We start from the raw sequence: 25,108 nt of genomic DNA, 5'->3' as shown, positions 1-25,108 counted from the left end.
ATCACTGTAGTCTCCTTTAGTTTTTTAATGCTGTACTTGGTTTGCATTTGAGCTCTGAAATGCCTTGGCTGTGACACTCTGGGCAAATGACTGTAGTGTTCTAAGCCTCAGTGCCCTCATCTGTAAGATGATGAAGAGAGCCCATATGAGTATTATAAGGATTGAATGAGGCGATGCACAGTACTTGGCACACAGAAAATTGTCCTATATGTTATTTAGATTATATTGAATTGAATATATTTAGTGATGGATAGACAAATGCGTGTTCTAAATAAGACGATTTTAAGATAAATGATATCCTTGAGTGGCAGTTGAATTGCTTTCACAATTCTTTCCAATCTGAATAAAAATGTTATAGATTTTATGTTTCAAGATATAGATGTTATAAAATGCTTGGAAAGTGAAATCTCACTACCATTCACAGTTCTAATTGATTTTTTTTGTCACAACTCTGGCTATTAGGTCCTATTTAAAGTTATTTTTTAGGCAGTAAATACAGATAAGTATTTGCTTCCTTTGACCTGTACAGTTCACTAATATTTGCCTCTTGTGGCTTGTTCTCACTGCTACGTTGTGTTTTCCAGAGATGACGCCTCCCATCCCACGTGTGTCCTGCCTTACCTGAAAACACTGCCAAAGTTACTACAACTCTAAGATGGTAAATTACGTTTTAGGGCTGCCAGGAATCCTTTCACTATCAAATGTTTACCGGCCTTTAAGAGGCAAGTACTTCCTTATTATATAAAATCACTAGTTATACGGTTGAGTGGTTTCTTTTGAGTAGTTCCTGACAGCTGCAGCAAAGAGAAGGAAAAAGAAAAGCCAAACGGATTTGAGAGAACTCAAACTATTAATATACCATATAGTAGTGATTCCTAACTTGGCTTTTATAAGTGTTTACTAAAAATGCAATTACCTAGGCCCCTTCCCTGGAGATTATAAGTCAGTGGGTCTGGGGTGGGGATCCAAATCTGTCTTTTTAACAAGTGTGTCAGACAGTGCTCCTCATCTGGCCACTTTGGAAAACACTGCATATAGAAACCTGTGAGAGTACAAGAAAAGCCTCAAGGAAATTCTCCTTTATTTTCCCATTTTAGAAATATAATAAGCAAAGAGAAACAGCAAGAAAAATAACCTATAATATTATTTCTTAGGATTATTGTGACTGTTAATAACCATTATGAATGAGGGAACCAGACTGTGTGGGTTCAAATCCAGACTCCCCATGACAAGTGCAAACTTGGGCAAGTTATATAATTTCTTTGTGTGGTGATTCTTTATTTGTAAGAAAGCAATGCTAATATAACCTCCCAGGGCTACTTTGAAGGTTGAGTCCATACATATAAAAGTCTTAGAATAGTCCCTGGAAGTCATAATAAGTACTCAACAAGCATTAGTCACCATTAAAAATAATTCCAGAACTATTAATAGTAGCATACTACTACAGTATAGTACGTTGTATTTTCCAAAGATGACAATACTTCCCATCTCACATGTTCTTCCACAGTGCGATCTTGCTACTCCTCACATCAAGAGGAGAGTCTTATTCCTCCTTTCTTGAATACAGGTAGGCCTAACTGCTTTGGCTCATAGATTACAGTGGGACTTCCAAGGCGTGGTCATAAAAAGTGGTGCCACTTATTGGAATATTCATGCTTGGGGTCCTGGGATGACACGTGAGAGCTCTGATTATTCTGAGGCCACCATGCTGGGGGTGGGAAGCCAAATCACGTGGAGAAGCTGCATGCAGGTGCTCCGGTTGACCATCCTATTCTTTGACTCATCCCAGCCCAGGAGTGTGAATGAGGGAGGCTCTAGGTAATTCCAGCCTTCTGTTGTGGAGTCATCTCTAGCTTTCAAGTCTTCCCAGCTGAGGTCCCAGACATCGTGGAGGAGAGATACACCATTTCTTCATGACTTGTCCAAACTTCTCAGCCACAGAATCTGTAAGCATAATAACATAGTTGCTATTTTAAGCTACAAAATATTGGAGTGGTTTGTTATGCAGCAATAGGGGCTGGAACGTACATCTTTCCAGCTCCATAAATGTAATAACCATATGTCTTGTTCACTACTCAGTCTTCATCACCCAGCACATAGTAGCCCTCAACAATTTGTTGAATGATATACTATATTTTAAACAATTCCTCATTGTTGGGCGACTGGATAGTTTTCCATTATTCTCAGTGATTTTATTTTTCAGAATATATACCTGGAAGTGGAATTAATTGCTATGTCATAGAATCTTGCAAATGGTTTTTATATGGAGATATTAAAACATTCAATTGCTATTATTACCCACTGAGAATTGTCTAGAGAGAGCCTGCCAAAGTTAAACCATCACTGTGCACCTTAAAGAACTAACAGGTGCTAATGAAATGCACATGACTGACTTATAAACCAGAACAGTGACTTTTGAACAGAATACCAATGTATTAACTTTTAAACAGCTAGCCTATGGTTTTCTACTTGATGACTAGATGTCCAAAATAGTTGTTAAAAAGGGCCCATAAGCTGTGTTAAGTATTTCTGCAAATCTAACTTATCTTATGTGCTCTAGAATCAAGGCAAGATGCTAGCTAGCATAATGAGTTTCATTTCTTTTGGTTAAACCTGTAAGTGATCCTGTGCTGCTGAAGCATTCTGATATTGAAGTCCTAGGGATTTTGAGGCATAGTTGCTATAGCATATACTATTAGCAGAGCCACAGATCACTTTCTTTCTTTTTTTTTATAATAATTTTTTATTATGTTATGTTAGTCACCATACAGTATATCCTTAGTTTTTGATGCAATGTTCCATGATTCATTATTTGCGTGTAATACCCAGTGCTCCATGCAATATGCGCCCTCCTTAATACCCATCACTGGCCTATCCCAGTCCCCCACCTCCCTCCCCTCTGAAGCCCTCAGTTTGTTTCTCAGAGTCCATAGTCTCTCATGGTTCATTCCCCCTTCTGTTTACCCCCCTTCATTCTTCCTTTCGTTCTCCTACTGATCTTCCTGCTATTTCTTATGTTCCATAAATAAGTGAAACCATATGATAATTGTCTTACTCTGCTTGACTTATTTCACTTAGCATATTCCCATCCAGTTCCATTCATGTTGATACAAATGGTGGGTGTTCATCCTTTCTGATGGCTGAGTAATATTCCATTGTGTATATGAACCACATCTTCTTTATCCATTTGTCTATTGAAGGGCATCTCTGCTCCTTCCACAGTTTGGCTATTGTGGATATTGCTGCTATGAACATTGGGTGCATGTGCCCCTTCTTTTCACTACCTCTGTATCTTTGGGGTAAATACCCAGTAATGCAATTGCTGGATCATAGGGTAGCTCAATTTTTAACTTTTTAAGGGACCCCCACACTGTTTTCCAAAGTGGCTGTACCAACTGGCATTCCCACCAACAGTGTAAGAGGGATCCCCTTTCTCCACATCCTCTCCAACATTTGTTGTTTCCTACCTTGTTAATTTTTGCCATTCTAACTGGCATAAGGTGGTATCTCAATGTGGTTTTGATTTGAATTTCCCTGATGGCTGATGATTTTGAACATTTTTTCATGTGTCTGTTAGCCATTTGTATGTCTTCATTGGAAAAGCATCTGTTCATATCTTCTGCCCATTTTTTGATTTGCTTATTTGTTTCTCGTATAGTGAGTTTGAGAAGTTCTTTGTAGATCTTGGATACCAGTCTTTTATCTGTAGTGTCATTCGCAAATATCTTCTCCCATTCCGTGGGCTGCCTCTTAGTTTTTTTTACTGTTTCCTTGGCTCTGCAGAAGCTTTTTATCTTGATGAAGTCCCACAAGTTCATTTTATCTTTTGTTTCTCTTTCCTTTGGAGATGTGTCATGAAAAAAGTTGCTGTGGCTGATGTCAAAGAGGTTGCAGCCTATGTTCTCCTCTATGATTTTGATGGATTCCTGTCTCACATTGAGGTCTTTCATCCATTTCGAGTTTATCTTTGTGTGTGGTGTGAGAGAGTGGTCAAGTTTCATTCTTTTGCATGTAGCTGTCCAATTTTCCCAGCACCATTTCCTGAAGAGATTGTCTTTTTTCCACCGGATGTTTTTTCCTGCTTTGTCAAAGATTAGTTGCCCAAAGAGCTGAGGGTCCATTTCTGGGTTCTCTATTCTGTTCCATTGGTCTATGTGTCTGTTTTTGTGCCAGTACCATGCTGTCTTTGTGATCACAGCTTTGTAGTATAGCTTGAAATCCGGCAACGTGATGCCCCCAGCTTTGTGTTTCCTTTTCAACAATTCCTTGGCGATTCGGGGCCTTTTCTGGTTCCACACAAATTTAAGGGCTGTTTGTTCCAGTTCTTTGAAAAATGTCATTGGTATTTTGATCGGGATGGCATTGAAAGTGTAGATTGCTCTGGGTAGCATAGACATTTTAATTATGTTAATTCTTCCGATCCATGAGCACGGAATATTTTTCCATCTTTTTGTGTCTTCTTCAATGTCTTTCAAGAGTGATTTGTAGTTTCTAGAACATAGATCCTTTACCTCTCTGGTTAAGTTAGTTCCGAGATAACGTATGATTTTTGGTGCTATTGTAAATGGAATGGATTCCCTAATTTCTCTTTCTTTAGTCTCGTTGTTTGTGTATAGAAATGCAACTGATTTCTGAGCATTGATTTTGTATCCCACTATATTACTGAATTGTTCTATAAGTTCTAGTAATTTGGGGGTGGAGTCTTTTGGGTTTTCCATATAGAGTATCATATCATCTGTGAAGAGAGACAGTTTGACTTCTTCTTTGCTGATTTGGATACCTTTTATCCCTTTTTGTTGTCTGATTGCTGTTGCAAGGACTTCTAGTACTATGTTGAATAATAATGGTGAGAGTGGACATCCTTGTTATGTTCCTGATCTTAAGGGAAAGGCTTCCAGCTTTTCCCCATTGTGAATGATATTCGCTGTAGGCTTTTCATAGATGGTTTTTATGAAATTGAGGAATATACCCTCTATCCCTACCCTCTGAAGGGTTTTAATCAGGAAAGGATGCTGTATTTTGTCAAATGCTTTTTCTGCATCAATTGAAAGGATCATATGGTTCTTGACTCTTTTCTTGTTGATATGAACTATCACACTGATCGATTTGTGAATGTTGAACCACCCTTGCATCCCAGGGATGAATCCCAGTTGGTCGTGATGGATAATCCTTTTAATGTACTGTTGGATCCTATTAGCTAGGATCTTGTTGAGAATTTTGGCGTCCATATTCATCAGGGATATTGGTCTGTAATTCTCCTTTTTGATGGGGTCTTTCGGGTTTGGGGATCAAGGTAATACTGACCTCATAGAATGAGTTTGGTAGCTTTCCTTCTGTTTCTATTTTTTGAAACAGCTTCAGGAGAATAGGTATTATTTCTTCTTTGAACATTTGGTAGAATTTGCCGGGGAATCCGTCAGGCCCTGGAGTCTTGTTTTTGGGGAGGTTTTTGATGACTGCTTCAATCTCTTCATAATTAATTGGTATGTTTAAATAATCAATTTCTTCCTGTTTTAGTCTTGGTAGTTTATAGGTTTCCAGGAAGGCATCCATTTCTTCCAGGTTGTTTAATTTATTGGCATAAAGCTGTTGATAAAAGTTTCTAATGATCCTTCCTATTTCATTGGTGTTAGTCGTGATCTCTCCCCTTTCATTCATAATTTTATTAATTTGGGTCCTTTCTCTATTCTTTTGAATAAGTCTGGCCAGTGGCTTATCAATCTTATTTATTCTTTCAAAGAACCAGCTTCTAGTTCTGTTGATCTGCTCTACTGTGCTCCTGGTTTCTAATTCATTGATCTCTGATCTAATCTTGATTAACTGCCTTCTCATGTGTTGGTTAGGCCTGTTCTTCTGTTCCAGTTCCAGCTTCTTGAGGTGAGAATATAAAAACTGCATTTTTAGATTTTTCTATTCTTTTGAGTAAGGCTTAGATGGCTATGTATTTTCCCCGTTAGGACTGCCTTTGCAATGTCCCATAGGTTTTGGACTGATGTGTTTTCATTTTTGTTGGTCTCCAAAAATTGTTTCATCTCCTTCTTAATTCCCTGGTTTACCCAATCATTCTTGAGCAGGATGGTTCTTAGTTTCCAAGTGTTTGAGTTTCTTCCAAATTTTTCCTTGTGATTGAGTTCCAGTTTCAAAGCATTACGGTCTGAGAATTTGCAGGGAATAATCTCAGTCTTTTAGTATCAGTTGAGACCTGTTTTGTGACCCAGTATATGGTCTATTCTGGAGAAAGTTCCATGTGCATTTGAAAAGAAGGAGTATTCTGTTGTTCTGGGGTGTAGTGTTCTGTACATATCTATGAGGTCCATCTGGTCTAGTATATCATGCAAAGCTCTTGTTTCTTGGTTGATTTTCTGCTTAGGTGATCTGTCTATTGCTGAGAGCAGAGTGTTGAGGTCCCCTACTATTAACGTATTATTATCTATATGTCTCTTTATTCTGGTTAAGAGTTGGCTTGTGTATCTAGCTGCTCCCCTGTTAGGGGCATAGATATTTATAATTGTCATATACACTTGCTGGATACATCCTTTAAGAATAATATAGTGTCCTTCTGTATCTCTAACTACAGTGTTTCATTTAAAATCTAATCTGTCTGATATGAGAATTGCTACCCCAGCTTTCTTTTGAGGTCCATTGGCATGAAAAATGGTTTTCCATCCCTTCACTTTCAGTCTGGATGTATCTTTAGGTTCAAAATGAGTCTCTTGTAGATAGCAAATGTATGGGTCACGTCTTTTTATCCAATCTGCAACCCTGTGGTGTTTTATGGGAGCATTTAGGCCATTCACATTGAGAGTGATTATTGAGAGATATGATTTTAATGATGTCATGTTGCCTGTGAAATCTTTCTTTCTATAGATTGTAAATTTCTGTTCTGTATCACTCTTGGGGTCTTTTTACTTTTATAGAACTCCCCTTAACATTTCTTTTAGGGCTGGCTTGGTGGTCACAAATTCCTTCAGTTTCTGCCAGTCTTGGAAAGTCCTTATCTCTACATCAATTCTGAATGACAGCCTTGCTAGATAAAGGATCCTTGGCTGCATGTTCTTCTCAGTTAGAGCTTTGAAAATACCTTGCCAACTTTTCCTGGCCTGCCAGGTCTCTGTAGACAGGTCTGACGTTATTCTGATATTCTTCCCTCTGTACGTAAGGATTTTCTTTCCCCTGGCCGCTTTCAAGACTGTATCCTTGAATCTAATATTTGCAAATTGCACTATGACGTGACGTGGTGTAGGTCTGTTCACATCGATCTTGGGAGGCATCCTCTCTGCCTCTTGGACATGAATGCTTGTTTCCTTTGCCAGATTAGGGATGTTCTCAGCTACAATTTGTTCAAATATCTCTTCTAGACCTCTCTCTTTCTCCACCCTCTCAGGGATGCCGATGATTCTGACATTGGAATGTTTCATTGAGTCAGTAATCTCCCATAACTACATTCTTGAGATTGGATTATTTTTGAACCAAGTTTCCATTTTTTCTTTCTCTTCTATTGTCCCATCTTCTAATTCACTAATTCATTCTTCTGCCTCATTTACCCTGGCCGTCAGAGTGTCTACTTTAGACTGCATTTGATTCATAGCATTTTTAATTTCTGCCAGATTCGCTCTTATTTCTGCCCTTAGAGATTCTATATTCTTGTTAATATTTTCGTTAATATTTTTTTCAAGCCTACACATCATCTTGACCATTGTTACTCTGAACTCCATTTCTGACAATTTAGTTATATCCATATCCATCAGTTCTGTGGCAGAGGCCACAGTCTCTGTGTCCTTTCTTTGCTGAGGGTTTCTCCTCCTCGTCATTCTGATGAGGAGAGGTTGCGGGGATGCCCAGAGCCCAAATTATTGACCAGGACCCAGGGAGCGGGCACTTGTTTTTAGGGACCTCAGGGATGTGGGCTTCTTGATTTTTCAGCCTTCCTTCTGGGGGAGGGGCCTAGCACGTGGATATTCAGGCAACCCTGTTTGGGTAGAGTTGCCCCATCCCCTGTGAGCGGGGATGGGGATGGGCACAATTTGAACCGGTATTTCCGGGCTTTTGTTCTCCGGCGGCTTTCCCTGGCGGTTTTCTGTGGCTCTTCTGAGAGTCAGAGCAGCAGTGGGCATATCCTAGCTTCTGTCTCAGAACAGAGAGATCGCAGTCTGCTCTCCACTGAGCTCTCCTGGCCACTCTAACTCTGTTTCCATCAGTGCTGCCAAAAACCCTGCAGCATCCCGGGTTGTGCGTCCCACAGCCTGTGTCCCAGCCCTCACTTCCAGGGCCGGTGCGTCTCTGTCCTTTGTGCTTCTAACACCGCCAGCTGCCCCCGGTTCCTGTGCACACTCCCGAGCTCTCTGTTTCAGTGGTTTGGGCGCGCTCCAGGGCACCAGTTTTCAGTCTGGTCGAGTGCACTCCTGAGCTCCCAGTATCAGTCCGGTTACAATGAGCACTCCGGAGCTCCGGTTTTGAGTCAGATCGTGCGCGCTCCCGAGCTCTTGGTTTCAGTCTAGTTCGAGTGTGCGCTCCGGAGCTCCAGTTGTCAGTTTGGACTGGCGCGCACTCCCCAGCTCCCGGTTTTAGTTCGGTTCCAGTGAGCACTCTGGAGCTCCGGTTGTCAGTCTGGTCACACGCACGTTCCCAGGCTCACGGTCTCAGTCTGCTTTCTTGCTGGTGTTGCTCTGCAAGTCCCCCGTGCAGGTGGCTACCGCTTCCCGGTGCCCGAGCATGGCGGCTCCCTCCCCCTTCCGTTTATTTTCCGATATCTGTGCGCGGATTCACGGCTCCCCGCATCATACCTTGATACTCAGCGCTGGAGATGTTCATTTGTAGAGATCCAGATGTATCTTCCTGCGTCTCAGGCTGATTCCGTGGGTGTTCAGGATGGTCTGGTAGATATCCAGGTCAAGTCAGGGGACCAGCTGAAAAAAGGGTCCCCTACTCCTCTGCCATCTTTTCCCCCCTCTGCCAAAGCAATCATTTTATGAAATTGCATATCCTGCATAGCACCAGGTCTTCACCCATTTCCTAAAACACCCTGAAGTACAAGCTGCCAGAGCCTGTAATCCACAGATCACTTTCTGATTTGAACACACCCCAGACCCATTATCTGACCAACTTTGACAAGATACAGTGTGGTAGCCAAAATTAAGGGCCTAATAGCAGTAAACAGTGCTTAAGTGTCTAACCTCTTATTTAAATGAATTGCTTATTAACATCACAGCTACATTAGTAATTTATATGATTTCTTAATATTACTGGGAGCACTTGCTAGTTTTGGATCTTCTGGTAAAACTCAGATTTCGTAACAGAGCACACATTACCTAATACAACTTGTTTGGTCATCAAAAACCTTTCAAATCATGTAATCTATATGGACAAAACAGATATGTGCATGGGGATTCTCATTTGCAATTGCTCCAACACTGGGGAACATATTGTTTATAAGCATGAACTTATAACAAAGGGAAATCATGTTTTTTCATGTCTAAGGTAGTTAGAAAAATCTTGCTTTTTTTAATTCACTGAAGAGTAAGCATAATAGATTCAAAAACATTGGGTTTTGAGGTCAGAGGGGTCAGACTCTAGGTATGTGATCTGGGAGAGTCCCTGGACTTCTATGCCCCTCATCTGTAATATTGGGATAATATTATCTCACAGAGTTTTATGAGGACGAAACGAGTTAACATATGAAAGATCCAATCACAATGGATGGCACACCGGTGTTCAATGAATGTTGGTGGAATCCAAGTTTATCTTTCTACCCTGTCACTGGCTTTTATAACTGGGGCATCCTCTTCCTTGGAAAGTACTGTAAACATTCTGATTTTTTTCTAGCCACCAGATAGTTAGTTCAACCTTATGGCAATCTGCAATTTTGTGAAATTTTCAGGTAAGATTGCATCTCTCTTTACGTTAGTCGTGTTACTGACAACCCAGGGAACACCGCATTTGAAAACTACCTCATAACATGAGGTACTAGATGATGAGTTGCATCTGTTTTGTCTTATTTTTAGTGTCAGTTCCAGCAGTGACTTTTTCTGATTCTATTCTCTTTCTTTCTTTCTTTCTTTCTTTCTTTCTTTCTTCCTTTCTTTCTTTCTTCCTTTCTTTCTTTCTTTCTTTCTTTCTTTCTTTCTTTCTTTCTTTCTTTCTTTCTTTCTTTCTTTCTTTCTTTCTTTCTTTCTTTCTTTCTTTCTTTAAGAGACCATGGCAGGGAGGGACAGAGGGAGAGGGAGAAAGAATCTTAAGTAGGCTTCATGCCCAGTGTGGAGCCTAACCTGGGGCTTGATCTCACGACCCTGAGATCATGATCTGAGCTGAAATCAGGAGTCGGTGGCTTAACTGACTGAGCCACCCAGGTGCCCTCTGATTCTATTCTTAACCTCTGACATTATATCTTATCCTCCAGAACTTGTAGGTTGCTATGCATCAATAATACCCCTGAAAGAAAATGTAGTTACAAAAATATTACTGGAAGTCAACTTAGAATTCATTTGGTTTTGTTATAATTTTCATTTTACTGCTTATGAAACTGATGTCCAAATAGGACAAATGCCTATGGGGTGAAGCAGAAGCAAACTTAGTAACCATGTAACAAGATGTTTTCATTTTATGTATTTGGAGGGCTAGAGATTCACTGTGGTAAGACACAGGCACTAGCTTTTGGGAATCATGTTTCCTATTTCAGAGCATTTCTCAATGACTTTCCTGTGATTTTATAAGTCATACATTTGATATTATTAAATTAATGAGAAAATGTAGATACCTAGCTGCTAATGGAGAAAATGCCACTCACTAGGTTTGAATAAAGTCCCTATGAAAACACTGGGCAAGATTTAATGAGTCCTCTTGCTATAAAATGAATTATGAAATAAGACATTTTGAGTTGGAACATAAGGTGACTTTACAGTGACAAGTCTTCAGGTGAGTGCAATAATCTTAGTATCCTCTGTATACTTTTTCATTTTGTCTTGAGTCTTAAATCCCAACAAAGTCACTGGAATAACAACAGAATGAAGTCAGTTCCTGGATAGATGTGAAGCTCAATTTGACTCCTTATATGGACAAAGCACAGTAATGCTCACATCTGTCTTTGGACAACAGGAGTATAAGAATGTACATTAAAGTTGATAAAAATTAGATTTGTTTATTTTCACAAAAAAGATTTGATATTGTCTTGCTTACATAGACACTGAAAACAAGTATGTATTTACATGTGAAGGGTTTATACCTTCTCTCCTTTTTCTGTAAGTGAATTATCATGATTTTTTTAAAGATTTATTTATTTATTTTAGAGAGAAAGAGAGTGAGCACACATGCAGGGGGAGGGGCAGAGGAAGAGGGAGACAAGCAGACTCCTCAATGAGCATGGAGCCTGCTTCAGGACTTGAGCCAGGACTCTGAGATCATGACCTGAGCCAAAATCAAGAGTCAAACACTTAATTGACTGAGCCACCCAGGTGCCCCTAGAAGTAAATTATTTTTAAAGATTTTTTTTTCTGAGTTCTCTCAACAAAATGATATCAGATCAGAACAACTTACCAGTTAACCTTTATCAACTCAGTAGCAAGCAGGACAGAATATAACGTGACCTTAGTGCTGAGAGCGCACCCTGGGTTCAAATCAACTGATTTCTTTAATCATTTTTTTCTATTTGTTATTCTTTTTTTTGGTTATAGAACCTTATCATAAAACAGAGGGAAACTTACATTGTTTTACTCCCACAGTTCTCATGAATAATTTTCCCAGCTTGCTTCCTATTTAAAAAAAGTGAGTGAGACCAGGACCCCATTTCTGGCTACTAATTCTAACAACTCTAACTGTGCAGAGGGCCAAGGTGGAAGTGAGAATTTTATGAAGGTGATTTAACACAGTTATATATTTATTCTTTGTAGTAAAGGGACTAAAAAAGGAAAAAGAAGAAAGAAAAAGTAGATTATTTGCCAAAAAATGTTTGTCAATAGATTGTTGCCAGAGAGCTTCCTGTAATACTGAAAATACTGCCCAACTGTTTTGAATTGGTTCCAAGCCTCCTGACATCTATTCCCTGCCCATCCCTGGCCAGATGACACAAGGTGTTTATTGTTCGTTAATTGGGAGCAGGGAAGGGGATTGTGATGAGAAAAAGGGAGGGAAATAAAAATGTTTTATTTGTAAGCAAGGACCTTCCATTCAATATTCCCCACATTATGTATATGAAAGCAAATTAATTGGAAGACCACAATAAATGATCTCAGGATATTGCAAAGGAAGCGTATTTATAATAGAAAAGCCACTATAGCTTTTAAGTCATCTGGTAGTTTTCTCTTTAGGTAGTCGGGTGTTGGAAGCAACTTCTTATCTAGTGACTATGATGGCTACATCTCACATAATGATCTACAAAGAAGGTGTAAGAATCACAAACTTCTCTGGCTGAAGCCCTGAAATATGTTTACGTGATGACAGCAACATGGGAAAAGGTCGGTTACAGGTACTTTTATTTTTTGGCAATATTGTGTCAAATATCCAGTTGGATTTTCTTCAGACTGAGTATTTGACCACGAAGGGCTGGAAGGGAGGGAAAGTGAGAGTGAGGGTAAGAGAGAGAGAAGGAGGGGAGGGATTTGGGAGGTAGAGATTATTTCATCCTGATCTTGAGCAACAGGTGGTGGTAGAGGCTCATTGGCTGTGTTGGATTGAACCATAAGAAACTGCTGTTTTTCTTGGCCACAGTGCTTAGATATCAGCAGTTTCATATAGTGCACTGTATTAGGCAATAGCGAACATGTATGCTCTCATTCTTTACTGATTTAATAAGTATTTATTGAGTCCCACCTTATATAAGAGAGTGTCAAGGACCAAAGGCTCTTCCACAGCCCTTGGGCTGGGACTAGTGTATTTATTTCTTGCCTTTTTGATGAAGTCCTGCTAGTCCTTAAGCCTGGGCTCCGCATCACTTTCTCTGGGAGGTAGTGTTTTTTTCCTTATTTTTTTGCTCTGCAGGGTTCCTGATAAGGGCCATTAACTCATACATATAATTTTTGTCTTACTTTTCCATGTAACCTGAGAAAAATATTCCATGTCATAAAATTTTCATAACTATATTTCAGGGTCTATAAAATATTCCTTTAAGTGGATAGTTTATTAGCCATTCCCATATTTGGAAGATGTTTAGGTAGTTGGGTTACTGTCTTTGTGCATAAAGTTTTTTCTGTTATTTCAGGTTATTTCCCTAGGATGGAGTCCCCGAAGTGGAATTACTTGGTCAAAGGGTATGAACATAGAAAAATCTCTTGATACATGTCAACTGGAAATAGCTGTATTTTTAATACTGCTTGATATATGAATGTTGACTCCTCATCAGTCACAGGGTATGTTAAAAACAGCTTAAAACGACCTGCAGACATGGTGGTCCAAATCCATATTCAATGACAATGTCATAGTCTGGATAAAGGAAAAGGTTTGGAGTTGCTCGTATCAAAAGAACCATTAGCTTTTCTCAAAGGGAATAACCTCTGAATAAGCTGATACCAGAAAGAAAGACCAAGTTCCCAAGGCGTACAAGATTGCTTAAAGTTCTGTTTGTAATTATTTTGCCTTGACGAAAGAGGAAAAAGGAGACCAAGTGTCAGTCTATGTTTAAGTAATTTTCTAAAGAACAAGTTACAACTTTCACACCTTGGGAAAGAAGAAGTAAAAGACAGAATATGTTTAAGTTTAGATACTGTGTTTTGGCCTAAAATATACGGTAAATCAGAGATAATTTGGTACCAGTCAATGATATCTATCAAGCATATTTTTAAATTCCCATTCACTTACTAAATGTTTCTCCCTAAGTAAGATAAAACAATGAAACTAATGCCAATTCGACTCTAACTTCTTTGGGTCTGAGAAACAATAAGCTAGTGAGAAAAGATGTCTACATCTGATGTCATAGCATTGGGTGAGATGGGCAGTGGGGAACTTGGGGAGAGACAATGAGCCACAGAATCAAGGAGTGGCTGCTGTGAATGTTGGCCACTGCTTGTTCAGATGATGCTTTGAGACCGCTTAGCCTAAAACCCAGAAATAGGGCCCAGCAATCATCAAATCATTGTTTGAGGAGGGTCGTTAACATCACATGGCTCACAGCCACATCCAGCAAGTGGAAATGCCTGAGCCATGAGAATACCCTGCCTTGGGGCCAGGGTAAAGCATCAGAAGACAGGTTATTGTCAAGACCTCTCAGAGCCACTTCTGTAGGAAGAAGTGTATTGGTTTGGAGCATGGACTCCAGATCTAGATAGCTCAAATTAGAAACTGGGGACCACCCCTTACTAACTATGTGACCTTGAACGAGTCTATGCTTTAATTTACTCATCTGTAAGATGGGGATAATAATAGTCTTTGCCTCTGGATGGCTGTGAAGATGAAGTGATTTAATACTCACCTGGTGCTTACAATGGTGCTTGGCATGTAGTAGGTGCTGTATACTTTTCCTTCCCTTTACTTTTTCAACCCTAAACATCCAAATAAGATTACAGGAAACTTCTAGTTTGTTTTAAATGTGTACATTTAACAAATGCACATTTTACACATACAGTACAATGTCTATACGGATATCTTCACTTGGGGATCAAGTCAAAGTCTAAACCCAAAGTCCTCTGTGATGTGAGATATGACAAATGGGCCTCCTGGTGCAAACCCCTGGCATTTATGCCATTGCTCTCTTCCTTGAGCACTACACTGATTAAATAAGTGTCTTTTTAAAAGTAGCTGATATTGAGAGTGCTCCACTCAACAGCACCATTTGTCGGACTGGGGAGCAACTTTGGTGAAGTGTCTCTGCCTCCCCAACTTTTTCAGCTATTTCAGAGTAGCCATTTAGGGCAGAAAGCATATTGTTGAGGCTCCGTCCATTAGCGCTCTTGAGATCTGGATGACTAAGTGGTGTCGAGTGTTGAGTTCAGAACCGGAGAAAAAAGCAGCCAAATTGGGCTCATTCACGGAAAATTCATGTTCTTTTGGTGCCCTGACACTGTGTGGTTGAATGGAAAACCAGACACTAGTTATAGGAAATAATGCAGAACAAGAAGACAAAGGGTTTCCTTTGTTTTTACCCTGGTCAGAGGAAATTGAAGAATTAAGACTTAATACCAGGCACCCCATGCTTTGGAAGGCAGTTGGGAGTAGCTGTGCTTGAAATTTTCTACTTCTGGGTTAAAAGTAGGAGATATTACAGGACCTTCTTTGGAATTAGACATTCAAAAGTATATTATAAAACTTCATACCTGTTTACAAGGTCTTTACAGAGGTCTGAAAGACCTCAACTCTTGATCAGATGTGCAAAAATCCTTATGCATTGAGAAGAGAGGTGTCAGAAACAGGGCCCAAGAAACCCTGTGCATTTTTGATATTCCAGAGACCAGATATCAAGGAAGGGTGTGTTATTTCATCTCCGAAACATGAACACCTAGAGTTGCAACAAAGAATTGCTGTTGCCTTGAGGTCACTTGTATGGGACTGTAGTAAACTTAAGCTTCTTTACTTTTCTCGACAATTCAATTTAACCATTATGTAAGCTCTTTTCATAGCTTCCTCCTCTCTTGGATAATCATTTTTCCTTGTTTTTCAGTATCAGTGTCTCACAATAAAGCATCTAATTATGAGATGCCAAAAGTATCATTGACATTTTGTTTTTCTTTAATATATGCTGATATGTAAAAGAACAAATTTATAAACAATGTTGGGTTTTACTTAAATTATTTTTCAACAGTAAAATAGACTCTAGTAGACCTAAAAGATGTAATTACTTTTAAAATGACTGAAGGTTAAGCAAAAATTTAACTATCTGATTCCAGTGCTATTAGCTATGTGTGAAAAGAAAACCTGCAAAATGTGAGTTGGGAAGAGTCAATTAAAATTCATGGCAAAACTCACTGGGAGTGAGTCAAATTGGAAAATACTGTTGAAGCCATAGCAGAATGTGTGTTATGCCTCTAGGGGTCATTCATTTGAAATCTTTCTCACACACACATGCCATATACATAGATTTTTATCTGCTCCAAGTGTATTTGAGCTCATAGAAGTATGTGAAGTCTTCTCAAAAGAGAATTTCTCCATTGTTCTCGAGGGTTATTTCTACTTTGGTCTCACATATGCTCTCGCCAGGTAGTTCTTTCAGCTGTTGAGATCACTCAGTTGGTGTGCTGCTTTTTGTCTGACAGGAAGAGTAACAAAACAGCCTCAGAGATAAGGACTAGTTGGAGCTATCATGGAAGATGCTGGGAAAGATTAAAGACAACTGGAGAATTTTCTGGAAGAGCATGAAAAATAAATTGCGGGAGTGAAGTAATGATTAATGAAGCCACTCCTAGAAACCAGCTAAAATTGTTAAAGACTATTCTTAAATACTTTTAGGAGTGATTCTTTTTAAAATTTGTATATGCAGGGAAATTATATTGTATATTACTTCTACTTTCAATTTAACCTAGAAATACCTTTTTTATTAGACTTAAAAGAAATTGGAATATGCTCTCTCACTGTTGCAGGATTCTGACTTCATTCCTTATGTCTTGCCAACGGCCTTGTGAACTGTGAAAGTTACTGGTAATCTGAAGAATAATTTAGTGTATTGTCAAGAATTATCCTCGAAGTTAATAGTTAACATACATTGGCATGTATTCATTAACTTTTCTTCACGAGCTATATTATCCTCACAAATAAAACCAGTATATTTTATCAACTGATGAGCAAAAAGCTTCGTTCATGGGGAAATGTCAGCAAAACTTGTGTAGGCTAGAAATATTTAACATATTTATAAAAATATTGGAATTTCTGAGATGAAGATCTTATATCAATATACACTTAAATTTTGGTGAGGGTGAAGAGAACAGAAGGTGGCTAAATTTAAGTTTATAAGTTGGTGTGTGTACTTTCTACATGTGAGGAGAAGGAATACATAGAGTTTTAGGAAAATAGATTTCCACTCCAAACACTATGTTTCATATGAAAGTAATTTTTCAAGAAAGTGTAAGTTATAAATCTTTAGCTTATGGCTACAGCAAGGGCCTCAGCTAAAACCCCAACTATACGCTCTCTGAGATTCCAGCATATCTAATGCGCTTGTCATGTGTTTGTCAGGGGACTATTTGAAAAAAGTCCAAGAGGCCTCCTGAGAAGAAGTGAGTCATCCTAAGGAAGCGTCATTCTAAAGCAGAGAAAAGGTTGAGAAACAAAGACGTATATGAACGAGGGGGTAGTTTTGCGTGTGTGTTGCTCATCTTTGTCTTCCACACGTCCTCATTTTTCTTGGGGATTGTGCCAGATCCCATGTATAAGATTCAAAGCGAAGCCAGTAAGAGAGATTTTTCACTCAAATGTCTGAGATACTAGCGAGTGTAACATGGCACCATTTTGTGACTCAGTAGCAGAGTGTGTGAGGGAGGGAGGTACGCACCTGAGAGATTCTGTGTAGTGCACAGTTCCGGGATGGTGGTCTATCACGTGTGGACTCAGAGGCAAGGGCCCTCAGAGGAGGCGTTCTCTCTGCTTCAGTAGGGAGACCCCTGGTGTCGGGAGGGACATCAGGGACATCAGGAACTCTTGAGACTGCCCCAACGTTGGCAGGAGGCAGCTTTGATGTTGTACCTTGGGGCAGAGAGAGCTTGAGAGATTGGAGTGCTTTTGGAGAGATAATTGCCTCACACACAGTCTGAGTCTGTCTCTTATACCAGTATTAGGAGAAGTCGTAGCAGGAAGGGCACCGTGTGGGAGCTAGGAGGGGTCGAGTGTGCATCCCCTGAAGATACCCAGCAAGGACTCCAGGCTAGTAGCTGGAAAATTGAACTGAGGGAAAGAGTATGAAACTAAAGAAGAAAGTGTTTTGTGACTTGTACCCTTACATGTAACCGTCCAGCTCATGTGGCTTTTGGAAAAGTGGATGTTTTGTATTATAATCATTTTATATTTTAGAAATAAAAACCAAGAACTTATTATTTGGTAATAAAGAATATAATTGTCACTATTTATTGAATGGCCATTAAGTGTTAGGGGACATCAACCTTTCCTTCTGTGCCAGTGCATAGACTTCTAGTATAGTTTCTTCCTGAGGGCTGAGATGAGCCCAAGTCTGAAAGGGTGGTGTGCAGGGATGGCTGAGATTCTCAAGGCTGCTATATGGATATTTCAGGCAGCTGTGTCCCTTCTGTGCATACATGCCCACTCTGTGCGGCCACCTCATTTCTACTAAGATTACTTTTCAAATCAGAGACTTAACCCGTTCTCAGAATGGATGTGTGTTGTCCCCTTCCCTCTCATCTGTAACCGCCTGGAATGGTTCAGTAGGTGCCCTTTTACCCATCTGATAGATGGCAAAGTTGAGGTTCGTCAGAGTCGAACAACTTGCAACTGTGATTCAGTGGAGGAAAAGCCACATGACTGAATCATCCAGCCAGTTCTCTGATTTGGCAAATCTTCAAGTTGTGGTTGATTCTCTTGACTCATCCTCATATCTAACTTTGTATAAACGCATGAAGATGACTTTTCAGTCCTGAGAAAGAACATGGCCTCTAATTGAGGTCTGTTTCTTTATGAAGCAAGACGACATGGGCTTTACCACAAACATGGAGAAATGTGAACCCGAGTTTGGTTTCTTGCTATGTCCATCTATTAGGATAATTACTTTGTTCTTGTTGTTGTTATATTTGTCTATATACAAACAAATGGAAAAACTTTATAAGAATTATACATGGGTATTGTCTCTTGTGCAAACACATCATTAACAGGAAAAATTATGGGAAAGAAGATTGGGTAAGAATACAAAGTGATTCATACTTGGCTTTGGAAAAGCTAGAGATCCTCGTACATAACCAAATACTGCTCTATCTTGTTATTTAGCTGTCACATGTGTGATTTTCATTGTCTAATTAAATTATAGACTCCCTGAAGGTAAACATTCTCACTTATTCTTTGTTTGTACTCTTTGCAGTGCCTTAGGACAGGGAAAACAGAGTGGACAACCATGAGATTGTTTTTGTATTGAAAAACATACTTAAAACGAATCTGAGTCTTAACTCCCGATAAGGTGTATGTTCTAAAAGCCCCTCCTCTACGTCCATTTATTTGACCTTGAAAGTGATCAGATGCAGGAAATGAAGTTATCCGCTTGTCCTGCGAGGTTTGGACTAAATGTCAGCTTTTCCAGAAAGCCTTTTTAGGCTCCTCACTTTGGGCTGGATGCGTTCTCTCTGTTTTGTTACTGAATTTGAGGTATTTATCTCATCATTTTAAAATTGATTTGATTTGCCTGTTTTCTCTATGGGCTTGAGAGCTTGAGGGCAAGAATCACAATTTTCTCTGCACCCACAGTGCTTTCCCCAAGTCCTTCTACTCGCTACATAATAGGTGCTTAGTTAAGTGTGAATGAAAGGTCCTCACAGTCCTTTTATAAATGACAATTCATCTATATCTGGAAATAGACTCATTTCCCAGTGGAAACATTTATTTTTAAATGGGTGAACCAGCTCTGCACTAATATGGAGTCACTAAGATCCATTAGCTCTGATTTAAATACAATGTGAGATAACTCTTAAAGAGGGAAGCGTAGACACTAAACTCAAGTCTTCAGTATGACCATATTGCTGGGATATTATATATTCCTATCTCCATTGGCTTCTTCCATTCTGGAGGGCATTGGAGGGCTCTCACATTCTGTGTGCATGGAAGCAACTGGAAAAAAATGAGAAGTCAACAGTTCTGTGATGTATAAATGTGACATTATTTATTTGAATCTCATCTAGAACTGTTATGTAAAGAAACTGCTGCTGTTTGACTTTGCTTTTTATACGTAACTTAAGTGATAAGACTTCTTGAGGATGTATTTCTTTTTCTTCGTCCTGTCCAGCAACCTCAGTGTCTATGGTTTTCCATTCATGACACATTGTCTAAGTTGAGCTTCCCTGAGTCCTTGAAATGTTGATTCTCTCCATTTTCATTTCTGAGATAATAGAAATCTATTAATAATATATATTAATAGTACATTTTAAACAAAAATATTTAGATAATATTTCCTATGCAGTGTATCTACTAATTTACAAACGTAACCTCAAATGGGTCTCTTGTTTGATTCTGTTTTTAACAGTTATGAGACATTTGATACCTCCATTATCATGGCTGTATTCTCAAGTATCTAGGTGTTATGTTTGAATTGCCTGGATGGTTTCCTGAGTTTGTATGTGGTTCTTAACTTTGGCCTGTAAAGCACCATATAACCATACGATTTTGGTTCTTAGTATAAGTCAAATATGTGCTTCCATGTCCACATTCCATGCATCGAGAAGAGGGATTTTTCTTCTTCATTTATAATAGCTAATAATAATAATTGCTAGGATTTTTTTGAAGCATAGCAATAGGATAAGAGCTAAGGAGTTGTGTTGGTGCAGCTTGCTGTAGCTAAGTTTATGAGTTATAACTCTTAATCCAAATGCAATACAACTTTATTTGAGGTAGATCTGCAAGTGGGAGAATGACTATTAATTCTGTGATTCCAAAATAACTAATGTACTTGGTTTGAAGCCAGGTACACTGTGAGTTCTGGACTTAAGTGCTCTTGTGGGAAATACAGAGAGAGATTTTAACATATGGATTCTCAGAAGAAAATGCAACTGTTCCATACAAGAAATATTGAGTTATTCTTAGTACTTTTTAATGTGTGGTTGACTATATATTTTTGAGTGGTGCCATTTTTAACACTTGGCAATTCAAGCCAAATATCTTCATTTCCTGGGGTAATTTTAATAACTTACCCATTCATACAGCAAGCATTTAGTAGGGATTGATGGTAATGCCCCGTACTCGATTTGATGAGAAATGCAAGGAAGGTAGAAGCAGGATCTGTCTTCATTGGATTTCAATACTGTTGCAAAATAAAACTCATACATACTTATGTGTGTGTGTATGTACACATGCACATACAATAAACAGCAAATACGAGAACTGCATGTTGCTGTATTGAGAAATTCGCATCAACTCCCTACTATGTTGTGATATGGACAGAGGTTTTGTAACACATGCCTCAGAGGAGCTCACAATCTGACGGTATATGTGGGGGGCAGGTAGGCAGGAGGGGTGTTAATCGAGGGATGAGCCAGCCATCTGAGTTGTCATGAGAACACTGTGGGCCCAGCTATACAGTCTGCCTGTGAGAACCGAGAGGAGGCTTCAGAGAAGGATGAGAGTTTGAGGAGGTTCTTGAAAGAAACTACAGCCAAGTTGGGTGTGTACACACACACACACACACACACACACACGCTGAGAGAGGGCAAAGAAGAAAGGAGGTTCCTGCAGGGTCAGAAATGCTCCTTTTAGAACTGAGCTACATCTTGCAAGAAGTTTATATGTCACAACGATAAATATTTTTAATTTCTATTATTGGATATATGCATGACCAAGAGAGAAAAATGGCAAGGGAGCCCAGGTAAGAAAATTCTCAGTGGCAAAGATGTAAGAGGTGGAAATACGTACACAGAAGGAGTGGTCCACTTAAATGCAGGTCCTTTTACTAGAAAGAGAGCAAATTAGATGGATTTAAGGATAAACAGCATCTGACTGAAGAGTTGGGTCAAATGAGAAATGAAAGCTGTTTAAAAAATACAAAACGTTATGTGTGTGCTGGTTATTCTAGGGGGAGGCAGCATGGCGTATTGGTTAAATGCATAGACTGGGTTCGAATTGTGACTCTGTTGCTCCCTGGCTGCGTGACCTCAGGCATATTATTGATCCTCTCTGCCTTACTGTCCTCCTCGATAAAAAAAGGGGTAAATGATAATTCCTACCTCACAGGGTTGTTATGAGGATTAAATGAGTTGCTATTTTTTAAGTGCTTAAAAAAAAGCCTGGTACATTAGTACATAGGTTAAATAAAAAGTTATTCAGTAGGCAATAGAAATGATTATGGGTTCTTAAGCAGGGGATGATATAATAAAATAATGTATGGTTAAGTTCATTCTGGTAATGATATACAGGACAGACTCAAGTGAGGGAAATTTCTAGAGGCTGGAAGATGAGATGGGACAGATTTCATGGATATCTGGATAAAGACCGTGGGGGCTTGGAGCAGGGTAGAGAAAAACTAAGATATGAACAGAGGGTATTTCAAAGAAAGAAAGAGCTGTTAGAACTTGGGGGGGTGGACATGGGGATGTGAGTTGTTGTAGCCAAAGACGACTTCAGTGTTGAGGTTTTGAGAGACTGGGGAAAGCATGGTGCCATAGACAACAAATGGGGGGAAGTTATGCATGGATGGACCTCAAAGCTTAGTAAATGAAATCCACTCCACTTAGCCTAAATTTGCTCAAATAATAATAATCATTAGCTAGAATTTCATCTTCCTTTGTGCTTTCGTGCAATTCTTTTGCCATCTGTTCTAAGAAAAATTCAGGATGTCATTGCTCTTTGAATGGAAAGCATGTTCTAAAAAGAGAGATTTCTTACAATCTGTCTTCCCAAGCATTTAACTAAATTAAAAATACAACAAAGATAAGGAAGAATTTAACTCTGCAACCACTTGGAATTTTACAGAATAAAATGGGAAAAATTATAAGTGAAAAATTATTTTTAGTTGGGCATAAAAAAACCCCCAATGAAACAAAATAAAACAAAACAAAAACTAGGTCAAGAAATGACCCTGAGGCAAAGTCTTAAATCTTAAAGGTCAACAGTTCACTATAGTTTAAAAACTGTAATTATAGCTCTTAATTCTTCCACAGGCTTACCGTGTCATGTTAAGGTTATTCATTCCCATATACCACGGCCCATAATGTCACTCGAGGTATCCTTATGGCTTCTCCAGGTATTAAAGAAGCTTGATATGTTTTTGTTTCATTAATCTTTTCTCAGAGGCCAGTGATGAGTTCATCTGACTCTTTTCCATCAAGTTGAAAATTCTTTTCAATTAAAAACTCATCTCTACAGATGGTATTAACATTAGAAGAGGCCTATTCTGTCTAAAATAACAAATATTGAGATAGTTCAAGAATAGCTCTATAAATCATTGGAAATAGAGTTGACTAAAGAGTTTCAGTTGTGTGTGTGTGCGTGTGTGAGTGTGGGGGTGTGGGCGTGGGTGTGTTTAAAGTGAGTAAAAGTTGCTCGGATGAGAATCTGGCCCCTATGCTTTATTGTTGCTAGAATGGATCAGTTTCATCTCAGTGCCTGAGCAATTTTGTTGCACATTAATGTGAAATATTGTGAATGTTTTAACCAAACTATCAACTATGAAATACTTTATCCAAAACATTATGATTACAAAGGCGATAATAGAAACAGTTGAAACCAGAAGAGAATGCTCTATTAAAGAGGACTAGAAAGACCATTTATTGAATAGTGTGGATTTCTTCCAAGGCCGTGTGTGCAGAAAGCATGCAATGCGTGAATAATTCATCTAGAAATTCTATCATGAAGTTGTATCAGTTTCCACAGTAAAACCTGGCCATGGAGGAGGAAAATACATCAACATCTGTGACAAGCTCTATGAAGAGACAGTGGCAAAGCCTTTCAGGCACCAGGAGCAAAGCAAAATATAATAAATTCACTTAAGTGTCAAATCTGTATCGGCTGAATAATGACACCATATGTCTGGGTTGCTATGTCACCATAGGCTGCTCTGAAAAAACACATGGCTTTATAGAAACGGCTGTCAGCCTGGGGAAGAAGCTTGGCCGGCTACTGCCTTTCTGTCCAAGAAAATAAGTCAGCCCAGTAAGCGCGGGGTCCGATTAGCAGAAATGATTGAGTTTGTTTTGTTTTGTTTTGTTTCAACCAATTTGTCTGCATCTAGAGTGAGCGTGCTTTTAGACTTGGTGTGTGTAGTTTAGAGAGGCTGTCTTGGGTGTGTTCCTTCACGTACTTCCAAGGAGTTGCAGCAAGGCTTTGAAACAATCAGTTGGCCTGCTTTGCATGGGTCTTAATGATACGCCTCATCATCTAGCTCTCTGAGCAACCATCCTCACAGGATTTTGTAGGCATTGTTTCACTGCTTGCCTCACAGCATCCCCAGGAGGAATCAAGGACTCAGATATTAGTTTGCTCCTGGGCAAACTGAGGCACGGAGAGGTTCTGGTCACATGAGCTCTTAGGAGGCATGATTCTGGAGACAACTCAAAATTCTCGATGCCAGGCAGTCGATGAGACATGGCAGACACTCTTTATGGGAAAGAGGATGTGTCCTTCTCTTCCGGGCCTCTGCCTCCTTTCTTTTGTCATACCGAGTGCTGGCCAGGTGCCCACTTCGTGGCTGCTTCACCATTCCCAAGGCGCTGCTCAGCGGCTCCACAGGTTGCCCAACCAGACGCCACTACCAGAGTTTTCATGCTTGGACACTGACCCCAATGTCTGGCAGTTATGTGCTGGGCCACTGCTCTAAGCAGCCTGGGGCTCTGCAGAGCACACAGTGCCACCACACGCATGGGCATCTGCAGCCCCAGCTCAGCTGCACGCGTGGCTTTGTCTGTGCCCTGCTTTTCCACCACCATTAGTCCAGTGGTACTTAAAGTAGATTGTGGCAAAGATAGAGCACTTGGAATGGGTTATGGTGAGTTTTAATCACAAGCGCGTACGTAGGACCAATGTGTGAATGGATCTGTTACAAGGAAAACTGCATATGTATTCGTTTTCCACGGAAGACCCTTCCCCCACCCCCAAAGGATTTAAAAACACTAACTTTTAAACAATGACCATTTTAAGAGTGGTTCTCCCCCAAATGGGGACTATCTGAATCGCATGTAGAGCTTTTGTGTGTGTGTGTGTGTGTGTACCCTCAGAGACACTCTTTCACTGGATCTGGAACATAGCCTGGGATTAAAAAACAAAGAGCAAGAAAACCCCTTCCGCAGGTGAGTCTGACGTGAGGTCGGTGATTCCTCTGAGGCCTGCACATGCCCTCATTCCTCTGGCCTTGCCCCTCGGGAGTAGAAAACATCAAGTGCAACATGAAACAGATAAAAGAGATTTGTGGTTTCCTGACCAGACAGAGGTGTTTCCCATTCGGCAGTATAATGTGGAGAAATGGAGAAGATGGTATAAATGCAGCGGTCCAGACCCAGTCAGAAAAGCGGAGCTCCAGGCATGTAAAGGGAGCCTGGGAGCAGCCATGACTAGGATGGTT

The 25,108-nt window shown here is 39.7% G+C and overlaps 1 long non-coding RNA gene across 1 annotated transcript; it reads left to right on the top strand.

The window, feature by feature from the left end:
• Positions 1–1,128: 1,128 nt before the first annotated feature.
• LOC148109477 (uncharacterized) lies at positions 1,129–14,758 on the top strand. Its single transcript, XR_015725651.1, has 3 exons — positions 1,129–1,946; positions 12,300–12,457; positions 13,190–14,758. It is a non-coding gene; the product is annotated as an uncharacterized LOC148109477 (long non-coding RNA).
• Positions 14,759–25,108: the final 10,350 nt, after the last annotated feature.

The sequence above is a fragment of the Ursus americanus genome, chromosome 9, assembly GCF_024610735.1.
Source record: "Ursus americanus isolate L20-20 chromosome 9, mUrsAme1.1.p, whole genome shotgun sequence".
NCBI classification, from domain to species: Eukaryota; Metazoa; Chordata; class Mammalia; order Carnivora; family Ursidae; genus Ursus; species Ursus americanus.
Note: the sequence above shows the minus strand (reverse complement) of the source record. Positions and strands in the feature narration are given on the sequence as shown.